Consider the following 12,296-nt stretch of genomic DNA (forward strand, 5'->3'; position numbering starts at 1 on the left):
TGGAGGCCCATTCCTGCAGGTCTTCAAGGCCAGGCTGGGTGGGGCTCTGAGCACCCTGGTATAGTGGAAGGTTCCCTGCCCATGGCAGGGGGGTTAGAACAACATGAGCTTTAAGCTTCCTTCCAACCCAAACTGTTTTAGAATTCTATGATAAAGTGCCCCAGGCTATTATTTAGCTATAGTTTGACTTCCAGACAATATTGGAAAGGTTAACATGTAAAATCACTTTTCACCTAATCAATACTCAAGGAATAATTCTCTTAAAACTCACTGATTCACGCAGCTTGAACCCAACTGTTGGAAAAGATGGCAAGGATGGAGGCATCAGAGAGGAGGGGTTTTATTGAATATGAATCTCTGGAGAACATGGAGGAATTTGGTAATGGACCAGTGACATCTCTGTGTTGCCCAGTCCCATTTTGGGCTCTTGACCCAACAAGTAAACAGAAAAGGTGAGGGGTAGGTTGCAGCCCTGAGATGTAGCTGTTGAAGACTGAGGGATTTTTCTGGGCAGGAAATGAAGAATAGACCGAACAGGTCCTAAGAGCATGCAGCTTCCTGGAGTTGCATGTGAAAATGCAATGTTCTCTTGATTGTGTGATAAATTATGTATTTCTGCATAAAATTGTCTGTTGGGGCTTGGTGGAGTTGAAATGCCTTTTGTGGGATAGGCGGTTTTCATCAAGACAGATGGAAGGAGTTAACTGAAACAAAAATAGCATTTAAAAGCTGAAAGCCAGCTCTGAACAGTATCACCTGGTGCCACACACAACATTAGCTGTTATTTGATACAGACTCAACCATCTCAGGGAGGTACTTGGGCCCAGCAGCGTGTAGGGGCACAGGTGGGCATGGGTGATGCTCTTGCTGAGCAATGTGAAGCACTGCACCTTTATGAGGCTCATGAGCACAGTCAAATGTCTTGCTACAGGTCAGAGACCTTTCCTGAGTTTTTTGGTCACTGGAAAGACCTTTTTCACTCCCATATCTGATCTGCAGCAGCTCATGACACAAGTGGTGTCTGACATGAATCTCCTGAGCTGGAAGGGACCCACCAGGATCACCCAGCCCAGCCCCTGGCCCTGCACGCACACCCCAAAATCCCACCCTGGGCATCCCTGGCAGCGCTGTCCCAACGCTCCTGGAGCTCTGGCAGCCTTGGGGCCGTGCCCATTCCCTGGGGAGCCTGGGCAGTGCCCAGCACCCTCTGGGGAAAGAGCCTTTCCCTGATCTCCAACCTAAACCTCCCTGGCACAGCTCCAGCCGTTCCCTGGGTCCTGTCCCTGTCACGGAGAGCAGAGATCAGAGCTGCCCCTCAGGGACTTGCTGTAGACCTTGTTGAAGCCAACCTCAGTGCCCATCACAGCAGTATTTTGAGAAGGCAGCGCAGTGATTTCAAGCCCCCATAGCCCAATTTGAAGAGTCTCCAACCCTGGAGCAGGAGAATACCTTGTTGTGTCTCAGCTCACGCTCACACAGCTGTACCACTAGACAAGACAGATGAAAGGGCACATGAGGCTAAAAAGAATAGATTTGCAGTAAAGGAATGAAGATAAAAGAAGAAAACCCAAGAAAGTATCTTATTCATGTTATGCTTAATTACATAGATGGTGCTTAGCTGACCCAGCTCTTTGACTGACACAAGCTGCTCTTTTTCTGGAAAGAAGCTGGAATCACCCTCTCCTTCCTCCAGTTACTAAGACAGACCCCACATCTCTGTTTCCTCCCCTCTGGAAGAGTAAAAACCTCCAGAGGAAAATCTGTTACCTTTCCTATTAAGAAGCCCAAGTTCAAGTCCCCCTGTGTGGACTTGTGTGCGTTTGTTCAAAAAAAGCTTCACTCCGCATTCTCTGTGACAGGTTGGTGGGACAGTGTGTGGATTTGGGAGAGGTGAAATCCTGTCCTTCTCAAAGCTTTCTGTGAGCATTTCCATCCTTGTTAGCTCTTCACTGGCCTCTGGCTGCTTCCCCCCTTTTCAGCTGTGTACAGATGTGTCAATAAAACTCTTTATAACTTGAGAATATCCTGTCTTTTCTAGCTGAGCTATAACTTTTTTTGGTTGGAAGCACTGTATGGAGAAGTCCATGGGTGCTTTGCTGGGAGTCTGTGCAAGGTAAGGAGAGGAAAAATGCTGTTCCTGTACACGAGGCCAAGCCTCCTGTGGGAAGAAGTCACAGGCTCAGGAAATCATGAGAGTTGAAAATGCTGGCTGCAGGGTTCAGCCCCATTAAGCTAAAAATTAACAGAGATGTGTGAAAACCTCAGCCCCCATCCATGGTAAGTGAAGGTTTACAGCTGAACAAATCCCTGCCAGGGTCTGGAGACTCCATGGATGGGCTGGAGCTCTGGTAGGTCTGTTGAGGGCTGCTTTTCAGCACTTCCCCACATCATGTGAGACAAGCAACCGTCCCAGTGTCCTGTGGAAATCCAGCCTTGTCCTCTCCTGACATCCTCATGTTTAGCAAAACACACGGCAGGGATCTAAGGCATGAACTGTGAGCGTAAACTACTTGACTTGAAGAGCAGTGAGGTTTAAGATGGAAAACTCAGCACTGGTGACGTGGGTAGAGGCCAGCACGGAAATAGAAGTGCCTGGGATAACCTCCTGGTTAGATGTGCGTATCTGATGGTGTTTACTCTGCATCCCAAAGCGAGTGCTCGTGGCTGCGTGCTGAGGGCCACGTGCTCCCAGGAGATGGCCACTCAGCTGTCAGGTGGAGATGCTGTGGAAAAAAACATGAGCTTGTTTATAAGGCCTCATTTGAAGTTTTTCCAGCAGGGTAAACGCAGACAGGATGTCCTCAAAAGTCTTGACCCAACTGTCCCCAAGGGCTGTGCCTTTGGGGTGGCTGAACTGAACGTCCCTGTGCTGGGAAGATCCCTGTCTAGGGAGGGAGGACCATGGCATAAGAGTGGATTTTTTTCCATGTGAGAGGAAATGTTTTACCCTTCCAATTTTTTGGTCATTAATCTGAAGAGGAATTTTTTTTTTTTTGGTACCACCTGCATTTCTAGGGAATTCCCAGAAGCATTCCGGTTTGCTGGAATCTGCCTAGCACCCGGAGCCGTTCTCACATCATGCCAGCTCCATTCTTTCCTCCTGCAATCCATTATCCTGTACATGCCTAGCTGCCTTCATGCTTTGCCTCCCAAGATCATTTACATAAGAGGAAAATTAGCAGCTTGAGTAATTATGAATAACTCACATTAGACATAGGGGCCTTGAGGCTGAATGTAGGCAGCCGGAACGTCTGGCATCACAGACCTTCCATGGCCAGGAAAGGATTTTTCTTTCATTTGAGTTTCCCAGAAATGCCCAGGGGTTTAGGCACCCGCATCCCACTGACGTGCAGCAGGAGGCTGGCGCGGACAAGGGGAGTGCTGCGAGTGCAGATATTCCAGGTGACCACGCTGGAACTTGGTCTGGCTGAGGTCTGTGGACCACTTTTTGGTGGGTTGGCCATGGGCAGAACCCAGCCATGAGCTCACTGCCCACATCTCCAAGATATTCTGTGAGCAGGAAGCCAAATTCAGGCCCTGCTCATCCCTGCTGGAGACCTGGACAGCCCTTGGTTTAAAAGAAGAAAGATCAGAGCTGGTGTTTGTGTTTCCCAGATTGAAGGGAAATCTCCCACATCTAAGGAGGAGATTGGGTGCTGCTGAGCTGAGCCCAGGACAGCAGCTGTTGCTAGTAAAAATAATGGTTGTTTTTACCAGGAAAAAACTACTCACTGACAGCAGAAAAAGGAGTCCTGCTTGAGCAGAGGCTGCAGAGCCTGCCTCTGAATACCCAAACATAAAAATAAATCTTAAAAGGACAGCCTGTAAACAGTTAGTGGTGCTGTCTGCAAGGCCTGATGAAAATAAAGGAATCTATTTCAGTTATTGCATATATTTTCACGCCTACTTGCATAAAAAGCAGCTTGCTGTTGCTTACAAATATTAAAATGTATGTAAAATACATTAGGCTTGTGGACAGATTTCCAAAGGGTGTCACCGCAATGTCCCAGGAGTGACCATGCTTGTGCCGTGGCAAATTCCTGTGCTGAAAAGCCTCAAGTAACCGAGCCAATCTGAGTTTTTTTAAGAGGTTCAATTTTGAAATAGAAAACCCAGAGATCACATCAGGACACGCACACTGGCCCATGCAGGGTCATTGTCCCGAGTCCCAGCAGAGCCAGACTGATAGGAACACACATCTCACCATCACATTTTAACTGCAGCCCAAGATAGCCTCCACAGACTCTTCTTTCTCCTCTTGTTCCATGTCATAAAAAGAATGAAGTGCTTCTCCCACCATTTATGCATGGAAAAGGTCTGGTTCTGAAACTGTGCACTTCCCACTCGGAAACGGATGACTGTTTAGCAGCTGGCTGCTTTTCAGGGTTACTCCCCCAAAACGTGTCATGGGATGACACATTTCAAGAGCATGGTATTTTTTTTTCCTGCACCACAAGGCCTATTTGCATTTAATTTTCTCAGATCTGGCCTCTGGTTGTTTCCTGGTCCTTCAGAAAAACTTTTTTTCTGTTATTGTTTTCTATCATTTTGATATATTTCAAGGCCAGGTTGGAGGGGTCTTGGAGCAGCCTGGGATAGTGGGAGGTGTCCATGCCTGTGGCAGGGGTGAAATGAGATGAAATTTAAGGTCCCTTCCAACCCAGGCCGTTCTGTGATTCTGTTGGCTCTGCCAGGATTTTATTTTATTCCAGCTGTCACATTTTTGGGGGGATTTTGGTCAGTCTGGCTGACTACAACATGCAGAATAAAAGATTTGTTTGGCAGAGGTGTTGAATGGCTTCTCAGTGAGCACAGTTTACTGTACACAGAGACATCAGGGAGAAGAGATTTCCTTCTGAATTTCTCTTTTTTTCTTCCTAATTCAGCCTCTTCTTCCATTAGCTCTTGTATCCCAGTGCTGCTGCTCAATGTCTATTTACGCAAAGATTTATTTTTCTGTCTCTAATCTGCTGGCTCTTCCATCCTTTTATGACCTTGCTTCCTAACAAGAGGTTTTAAACTTTTTTCTGAGGAGTATTCTTATTGCTTCTAAGAAAGTGAAAGGGGTTCCAATATTTTATCTCTGTTCCTTTATTTTTACTTGCTAATTCGAGATTATATAAGAGGGCAGGGAGCTGCCCAGGTTATGCTCCATGAAGCACTGTACGAAAAAGAACCCTTTGACTCACTTTCCTTCTGTTCTTCAATATTCCCACTTGATCCCTGTGAGTTTTGCCCTCCTCACACCAGCTGCATAAAATCACCAAAAACATCTTCCTGTAATATTTGGGCTCCTTAACAAGTAGTTGTTTGTCTGCTATAAATCCTTTGCTATATTTTACATTGTTTGCCTTGCAAAGATAATTTTAAGAAAAGTTGCAGTATTGCAGATACTGAAAGGTCATGGGAACTTCTTGCTAAGATTAGTCCAACTTCTTCCTATCAATGGCTGTAAGTGGCATTGGCATTGTAAAAGGAGTACTGTGGGAGCATTAAAAGACATTTTTTTTTCCCAAGTACACACTGAAAAGCACTTTTATCCCATGTCTAGGGCTGGGCACTAACAGGAGCTCTATCACTATGGGCTGATGTTTTCTATTCAGGGGCTCACAGAGAATGCATTGTTCCAAGGGGAGCTGAGCTGCAGAGGTTGGAACAATTTCATAAGCACAAAATTCCTGCAAGGTGTCTAGGAGGAGCCTTCAGATGGAAGGGAAACCCTACGATAGGGGCAGCTAAGAAAATGAACTTTACACTGTACAGCTCTAAGAACAGAGAAAGTAAAACAAAAACCAGCCCAAAGTTGGCGTTTCCTTCACTCTGCCCAGTTTGTCACTACCAGGAGCTAAGTAGAAACCTCATGTTGGTCAGAGCAAGTGCTGTGAGGAGCAGCTGAGGGAGCTGGGAAAGGGGCTGAGGCTGGAGCAAAGGAGGCTCAGGGGGGACCTTGTGGCTCTGCACAAGTCCCTGACAGGAGGGGGCAGCCGGGGGGGTCGGGCTCTGCTGGCAGGGAACAGGGACAGGAGGAGAGGGAACGGCCTCCGGCTGGGCCAGGGCAGGCTCAGGTTGGATATTGGGGAAAATTCCTTCATGGAAAGGGCTGTCCAGCCCTGGCACAGCTGCCCAGGGCAGTGGTGGAGTCCCCATCCCTGGAGGGGTTGAAAAGCTTGTGGATGTGGCACCTGGGGACATGGGTCAGTGGTGGCCTTGGCAGAGCTGGGGAACAGTTGGACTTGATGGCCTCTGAGGGCTTTTCCAACCCAAATGATTCTGTGATTCCATGAATTTCTCCAAGGATTTACAAAAAAACCAACACCTTCCAGCTGGGACCATCCCTCTCTGGCATGCTGGCCATTAGCAGCTGGCCACAGCAGTGACGCTGCAGGGACATGGACACGTGTTTTCCTAACCTTAAGAGATAGAACTCTAATTTAAGCCCCCTGCCCAAATGCATTTAATTTCTCAAAGGGCTGCTTCTCTTTGTTCTTTGCAGCATCTGGAGCCTTTACAAAGGGAGGGCTGTAGGCTGAGAGCCCTTATCTCCAGGGGCTGCATCTAGGAGTGACTGGGGGTGCTCTTTAGATCATCATGGATTGTCCTGGGCACAGACACTCCGCACTGAACCACCTGAGCGCCTCTGGCAGATTATTCCAACTAAGTGCATTTCTCCTAAAATTGAGGGGCAAATGTGTTGCTCAGTGACTTTTCTGTTCCCTCTAGGTCGTTGCTGGCAGCCCAGGCCATGGTTCTCATGCTTCCTCAGTCCTTACAAAGAGGAGGAAGAAAGAATTTGAAAGGACATGGACTTGTGCAGGGGAAGGATGAAAACACCAGGCAATTACTGAACACTCTCCTGTGCAGTGACGACAAATATCCTGACCCAACTGCAGAGAGACAAAGCCGTCCCCCGAGCAGCATCAGGGCTGGCTGGTGCAGCAGGAAGAACGAGTTGTGCTTTTGGAGAGTTTTCTCTCCTGCAAAGGAGAGATCATTCTTCAGGGAATTCTTTTCATCTTGCTTCCCAAGAAAGGCTGGTTCGTGGTGCCAAAGGGCTTCCTCAGCAGAAGAAAAGCATCCAGTTCCTCCTTGTTTCCCTTTCTTCCCCCCGGTGCCCCACTACCATACACGCACAACAACTTGGTTCGGCTGAAGGACACTGTTGAGAAAGGTGACGTCTGGAGCTGAGGACACCAAGAAATGCAAGTCTATTTCCTCCCATGAGGGTTATCCCATGTGGTCAATCAAACCCTTGGAGAAAGGGAGATTTACTCTTATTTGCAGTTATCTGGCTTCAGCTGCCAGGGGTTGATTAGTACCCATTAATTATTTTCCCAATCCAGGCTCTCATAAGCAGTGATCAAAGCACTGTTCAACCCTCCTTTGGCTAAAACGGAGAGAACGGTGCCTTTGGACCACAGAATAGATGGAATCTGCTGTGGGCAAGGATCCCAACTGGCAAATGCCCTCACTCAGTGCAATATCTAAAAATCTTACCACCCTCTCTGCTGTGGTGATGCCCCAGCCAGAGCTGTGAACTCAGAGTAGATATGGTGGGTTGAATATGGTTTTGTTCTTCTTTTGATACAGAGACCTGAAAACATTTCTATCTTAAAATAACTTCTCCAGTCCTTCTATTTTTTTCGACATTGCTACCAGCTGCTTCAATGTCACTGCAATGGTATCACAAATGCAACATCAATGCAATACCATTGCATCTGCATTTTTTTTCAGCTGAAATCCTCCAGAACATGTTTTCTCACTGCAGAGGTAACAACTACAGCTGCAACTTTCGGTACAGTTCAGTGAAAATGGGGTTTGTTGGAACACCTCTGGCTGGCTGAAGGATCCTAGTGCAGCTGCCCTGCCCTCAGTGATAGCTGCCTATGCTGGTGTTGCCCACAGATTTTATCAGCAGCGCCATGTAGGTGTTTTTCAAAGGATCAGTGGTTGAAAGTGTCAATTAGCATTGTAATATTTCCCACCTACAAGGTTAAAAAAAAAAAAAAAAAAAAAGTGTGGGGGGGTTTAATTCTAAATTCTTGAGATTCCAAAGCAGTGAGTGTCTTTCTTCAAAAGGAGCAGGGAGATGATGCTGCATGAAGGAAACTGCCTCTTGGGTTGGAAATTTTTATAATTTCCACCCACTCTGATAACTACAGGTAAATTGTCTCTTATCACAGTGCCTGTGGGCTAGATGCAGCCAGGGATGTGGTTGTTTCGGTTGCAGTGTTTCCTTTCTCTAGGACTTTTTTTCCCTGGGAAAAGCATGCCAGCCTCTGTAAGTGCTCTTCAGTGGGAGTTCAACAGCTTTGTTGGTTTTGAGAATGTGTCAAAGGGCAAGAACAGACAAATTCATGCTGTAACACAAATACAAAAACTCTGGGAAATTCAAAGGCGGGTAGATCTGAGGTTCTGCCCCAGGTTCATTCCTAAGTCCTAAGAGTTCATCCATCAGCACCATGGCTTCTATGTGGAAAGTCTCCTGCTCCATCACCCAGAGTGTTCGTGCAACGCTTGGGTGCTCTCACGAGGGTTGTGCTGTCAGTAGGAATATTTTCCACCCTGGGGAGCCCAGGGCTGGCAGTGGGATATCTTTCAGCTGAGGCTGATATGAAGAAACGAACCAGAGCAAATATTTCATTTATATTTAATATACACCCTCTGCGAAACTTTTGTGGGGTGTGCGGCTGCTTGAAACGTAAACCTTAATTTCATTCTTCATTAATTTCATGCAAAGAAATTAGGAAACCACTCACAGTGTGATGCGTGTGGCAAAAATGTGGCCCAAAACAGGGTTGATATAGAATGGTATCCTGCATTGCTGTTTTTTTCCCCCATTAACTTCAGAGAGTGAACACTACACAGTTTTGGCAGTCTCATTAGGAACTGACAATGAAACACCACTGGAACTGGTCTGGACCATTTTTCTTAAGTATTTCTTAAATGGGCACCAACAGGCTGAATAAATTCACTCGTCCTTATCAATAAAAAAACTTAGTGGCAACAGCGAACAATATGGTGTTGTCCTGAGCTTTTATGGTGAGAGGATAAGATCATTTGTATGGAAAATGTAATGGATGAGGTTAGATGAGACGAAATTAACTAGAACTCTCTTTCCATGAAGAGTAGGGCACAGAAATTATTTGATTGTATTTTCTAAGCCAATGTTCTGCTTGGTTTTCTTTGCTTGTCTAGACAAGATAAGAGAACTATGGCAAAACCAAGTGATTCTTCTGCCCATGGTGGAAAACTGACAGTTCTTGATCAAGAGGCTGATATTGTAAATCAGTGGGCATGCTCTATCTGTTAAAGTTATCACGGGAATCTCACTTGGGACAATCTCACTTGGGCACCTTCCCAGTGCCTTTGGGAAATGTACATGGAGCAGGGTAGGAAAGGCCAGCTCCAAGATACTGGTAGCCCAGCCTGCGGAAACACCAGCCCCCAGGGAAGCTTCTGGTGGTTGCTGGCATCTTGGGTGGTTTGGGAGCTGCAAACCCCAACAAACCCTGAACAGCAGTGAAAACGCTGCTTTGGTTGAGAGGCACTGAAACAGCTGCACTCGTAATGTGGCTGTGGCCCTCCAGGTTAACAATCCTGCTGTTTCATCCTTTTTGGAGGCTCAAGGCAGTGTTCCTCAGGTAATAAATCTATGTTTTCCTACAGGAGCAAACTGGATCCTTGTCGTTCCCACATGGCTGTGAAACAACATTCCTGAATGTCCTGTGCTGAACCCAGGGCTCCATTTCTGTCCCGAGGAGTCCAGAAGATGCCAGCGGCCGTCAGTGTTTAAGACTTTGGCATAGACAAGGGGTAAGAAACTTGATGGTCCTCACCAAGAAAAAAGTCCAATAGCAGAGGATTTGGATCCCATGGGGAGTTAGATTGGACATTAGGAAAAATTTCTTCACCAAAAAGGTTGTCCAGCCCTGGCACAGCTGCCCAGGGCAGTGGTGGCATCCCCATCCCTGCAGGGATTTAAAAGCTGTGTGGATGTGGCGCTTGGGGACATGGGTCAGTGGTGGCCTTGGCTGTGCTGGGGGAATGGTTGGACTTGATGGCCTCTGAGGGCTTTTCCAACCCGAGTAATTCCACAATTCTATGATCTGTAAATACATCCTGTTATTTCATTGTCATACAGACCTTTCAAGCTAAACATTGGGTGTTTGAATACTTTAAGGACTCACAGGGTGCAGAGGCTGTGTCCACACTTGCAAAGTCGCAGGACTCCTTCAGTGCTCCTTCCAGGAGAGTTTGAGCTGGATGGCACCAGGTTGGTGCACCTGGAGTCTGAAGGGAGCAGGGACCATTCAAACAGGTCCCCAAAGCCATGGTCCTGAGTGAAACCAAAGCTCTGATGAGGACCAAGGGCCAGGCTGTGGTTGATGCAGATCAAATGTGGGTGCTCCTCCAGGTACTTGTCCTCCCCCTGGCCCAGGATCCCCAGCTCTGCTGCACGGGTGGCTAAGCTCCCGCGTAGCAGCTGCTCAACAGCTGCAGGTTACACTTCATATATGAAAGAAACCCTAAATCTGTGTGAAATTTCCAGTGGTTTAACAGCTGCTGCCTGAGCCAGGCTGTCTGTGTCACACACACGGTGACACTGGAGGGGAAGGAGGCACGATAGACAGCTGGGAGCAGTCATTTCTCCAGGCGCTTAGTTTTAATGTGCTTTTGCTCATGTCAGAGCCTTTTCAGTGAAAATCTGAGAATGGAGAAGCCTTCGGATTTATTTTCCCCCATTTTCTCACCCCCTGCCCCACAGTTGCAGTCAGTTGAGTATGAGTCAAACTCTGTCATCACAGGATTTTTTTTTAGGGGAACTTCTTAGTGGATTTCATTGCAACCTTAAATTCTCATTCTTGTGAATGGAGAGGAGTGGTTTGTCCATACAGGAATGGGTGGTTCAGCTGAATTAGCTATTGGGTTTAGACAAAGACAATTTGCTTTGAGACTTCTCTAACTCTAAAGTTACTTTTTTGGGGGCAGCAGTGCTAGGGGTACATTCCACAAAGTGCTGGGTCTTTGGAGAGGAGAAGGTGGTCCGGACAGATGAGAAATTTTTGAAGAAGTGCCACTAAAAACCAGGAAATTAGTTGTGTGCTTTGAGAAAGCCGTACGGAGCAATTTGCAAGAGGATCTGGAGGGTGATTAAAATATCTACATATTAATAGGCTGTGGTGTGACCAACTGACTAACCTTGTTTGCCTGTGGAGAGGGAGGGTTTTATGCCCAGAACATAGCAGGGAAAAGTCTGGGTCACCAGAAGGGCTTCATTCACCTCAGTCAACAATAAAGTGCAGGATAAAATCTGTGGTGTTGCTGGGATTTATTTTAAAAACACCTGGTGCAAACAGTTGCTTTTATTTCCCAACACTTTGTGCTCTCTCTGTGTTTACAAAAATAAAATGACCCTTTAATTTGTATCCAAGACCAGTCCTTAATTCTAGTTTTTACTGAAATTATATTTGTGCCGGGAACCCCTTATTTGCTCTCAAACGCAAATACAGGTTAACCAAAAGTGATGTGATTTTTTAGCTGTGGGAAGCCCTGCTCTCAGCAGAGGTATAGCACACGCTGATGATCTTCTGTCTTCCCAACACTGCTTGCCTGGATTTTGGCTGGATTTCCCCACTTTGTTCCTTGCCCCATGAATCCTCTGTAATGTGACATCAGTCTGTGCTTAGATAATAACTACATGAAGGAATTCCCTCTGGCTGGAAGAGGGTCTCCTGCCAACAGGGCAGTGGACAGTTCACTTCAGTCTTGGTTTTTCTGGTGGAAGCCGTAACTTGAGTTGTAGTTTTGGTGTAAGATCAAAGTGGTTTGGGCCAGAGTGTTCCTGCACCCCAAGTCTCCCTGCACATCTGATGGTGCATCAGGAAGGAAGAGCGATGGAGAGGCACAGGGCAGATTTTGAGGTGGGTATTGTAGAATGGTTTGAGTTGGATGGGACTGTATGGATCAAGACCCCAAGAGCTTGCAGGTTCTTGTGGGTGAAAAGCTGGACATGAGCCAACAGTGTGCACTCCCAGTCCAGAAGACCAAACACACACCCTGGGCTGCATGGGCAGGTCAAGGGAGGTGATTCCCTTCCCTCTACTCTGCCCCATGAGGGCCCACCCAGAGCACTGCACCCAGCTCGGGGGTCCTCAGCACAAGAAAGACGTGGGCCCTGTTAGAGAAGGTCCAGAGAAGGCCACCGAGATGCTCCAGGGCTGGAGCCCCTCTGCTCTGCAGCCAGCCTGGGACAGCTGGGGGAGTTCAGCTGCACAAGAGAAGGCTCCAGAGGGAGA

The 12,296-nt window shown here is 47.1% G+C and overlaps 2 long non-coding RNA genes across 2 annotated transcripts in view; one reads left to right on the forward strand and one right to left on the reverse strand.

Moving 5' to 3' along the window:
* Window positions 1-324: 324 nt before the first annotated feature.
* On the reverse strand, window positions 325-4,339 carry LOC108446753. Its single transcript, XR_001862045.1, has 2 exons — window positions 4,205-4,339; window positions 325-2,723 (listed from the first exon to the last, which is right to left on the reverse strand). It is a non-coding gene; the product is annotated as an uncharacterized LOC108446753 (long non-coding RNA).
* A 2,385-nt stretch (window positions 4,340-6,724) lies between these two features.
* Window positions 6,725-12,296, forward strand: part of LOC108446748 — a 17,556-nt gene continuing 11,984 nt past the window's right edge. Inside the window, exons 1-2 of the long non-coding RNA XR_001862042.1 lie at window positions 6,725-7,550; window positions 9,667-9,813. This is a non-coding gene — a long non-coding RNA (uncharacterized LOC108446748). The remainder of the gene's footprint in view (window positions 7,551-9,666; window positions 9,814-12,296) is intronic.

Source organism: Corvus brachyrhynchos, unplaced genomic scaffold (assembly GCF_000691975.1).
Source record: "Corvus brachyrhynchos isolate BGI_N302 unplaced genomic scaffold, ASM69197v1 scaffold285, whole genome shotgun sequence".
In the NCBI taxonomy this organism is placed as follows: domain Eukaryota; kingdom Metazoa; phylum Chordata; class Aves; order Passeriformes; family Corvidae; genus Corvus; species Corvus brachyrhynchos.